This window comes from Mandrillus leucophaeus, unplaced genomic scaffold, assembly GCF_000951045.1.
Source record: "Mandrillus leucophaeus isolate KB7577 unplaced genomic scaffold, Mleu.le_1.0 Scaffold674, whole genome shotgun sequence".
Taxonomy (NCBI): Eukaryota; Metazoa; Chordata; class Mammalia; order Primates; family Cercopithecidae; genus Mandrillus; species Mandrillus leucophaeus.
Window position 1 is genome coordinate 351,540 of NW_012107297.1, and position 2,072 is coordinate 353,611.

At 35.3% G+C, this 2,072-nt stretch overlaps 1 protein-coding gene across 1 annotated transcript in view; it reads right to left on the bottom strand.

The window, feature by feature from the left end:
• Window positions 1–2,072, bottom strand: part of UVRAG (UV radiation resistance associated) — a 339,596-nt gene that overhangs the window by 303,441 nt on the left and 34,083 nt on the right. The window lies entirely within an intron of this gene.

The window sequence follows — 2,072 nt, forward strand, 5'->3', positions numbered from 1 at the left end:
TATTACAAGGTATTTTACATTATACTGTATATATTTTTGTGTTGTTTGAATTCAAGTATATTTTACTGTTAAGTCAGTGAAAAACACAATAAAAATAATCTTTTTCTTTTGAGAAAGCAAATTCCTTAGCTTAACCTGCAAAGTGTCTAAATTAAACAGTTTTTGCAGTATTTCCAGCTCTAAGATGAGTGGTATCATTCCTTCTTCCAAAACTTTGTTAACTTGGGGGCTGGCCCACAGTTTCTTCATCTTTCAAAGGACAATGACACCCGGAATGTAATAGGGTTTTTATGAGGCTGAAATAAAATAATGTATTTAAAATATTTTACAATCTTTATTAATAAAATAGTTTTTAAACAATTTTATTGTTTAAACAAAATTGTTTAAAATTAATAAAATTTTATCAATAAAATTGTTTAGTTTTTTCCATTCAATGTGAGCAAAATCATACAAGTAAATTTTCTTTTTTTTTTTGAGACAGGGTCTCATTCTGTCACCCAGGACAGTGGTATGATCTTGGCTCACCGCAACCTCCGCCTCCCGGGTTCAAGTGATTCTCCAGCCCCAACCTCCTGAGCAGCTGGGATTACAGGTGCGCACCAGCACCACTTGGCTAATTTTTGTTATTTTTAGTAGAGAAGAGGTTTTGCCATGTTGGCCAGGCTCGTCTTGAACTCCTGACCTCAAACGATCCACCTGCCTCAGCCTCCCAAAGTGCTAGAATTACAGGAGTGAGCCACTGTGCCCAGCCTAAATTTTCAAAAAGATACCATTCAAGACCTGCCTCTACATGAAAGGGACCATTAAATACAAATATTTCTCTATGTAGCCATGCTAAGACAGAAAGAAAAAAAGCAATCACAGATTGCACAGCATGGTTCCAGTGGCACGTTTTAGCTATTCTGCAGCATCCCATTCATTCAACAAATGCATAAATGCCTCATTCTAATACTCATAGATATGGTGTATCTATTCAATGCAAAACTATGCAGACACTATGCATAACTTCTCCTACTATGAATGTGGACTCTTAATAGGAGAAATACAAACTTAAGCTACACTGCAAAACTATTTTTCACCTAACAGGGTGGCAAACATTCAAAAGTCTGCACAGGCTTGGTGGTGAAGCTGTGGGGAGAAAAGCACTCACACATAAAACAGCTCCCACGGAGGACAATTTCGCAATATCTACCAAAACTACAAGTACACATTCTCTTTGTCCTAGTAATTCCACTTTATGAAATTTACCCTATCAATATACTGCCACTCATACAAAACAACGTATTATAAAGTTATTCAATGCAATACTGTGTGTATAGCAAAAGACTGGAACCATCTAAGTGTCCACTAATAGGAGCCAGTTATGGTGTATCTATTCAATGCAAAACTATGCAGAAAAAAAACAAAAATCAGGGATGCTGTCTATGAATCAATATGGAGAAAACCCTACGATAGTAAGTGAAAAATGCAAGGTATAGAAACATAAATAGTATGGTACACTTTGGGTAAAAAAGAGGAGAGAAAGGAATAAGAATATTTGTATTTGTACTTGTATTTGCAAAAAGAATCTCAGGAAAGACAAGAAATGAGTAACAGTGGTTATCAGGGTGGGGTAGAAAACTAAGGTGATGGAAGGCCAGTGAAAGGGAGGCTTTAATATGAACCTTTATATCTTTGCATATATACACATATATATATATTTTTTTACCTACTAAAAAAATTAAATTAAAAAGACAAAAATATTTGAGGGCCTAGTATGTGTCAAGCGTGGTTCTGCAGTTCTGCATATTGGGGTCAGAGCAATGAGCAAAAGTGACCTGAAAATCTCTGCCTTCATAGAGCTTACATTCTAGTGGAAAGAGACATACAATAATCAAATAATTAAACATACAGTATGTCAAGTGATCTTAAGTACCGCAGAGAAAAATAAAGCACAGAAGACAGAGGAGAACAATCACAATTTATAAAAGCATTAGTCAGTGATCAAGGAGACTTTCTCTGAGAAACATTTGGAATAAAGTCCTGCAATTCAGAAGGAGCAGGGCTGAAAGGGAAAAAAAAAAAAAAAAAAA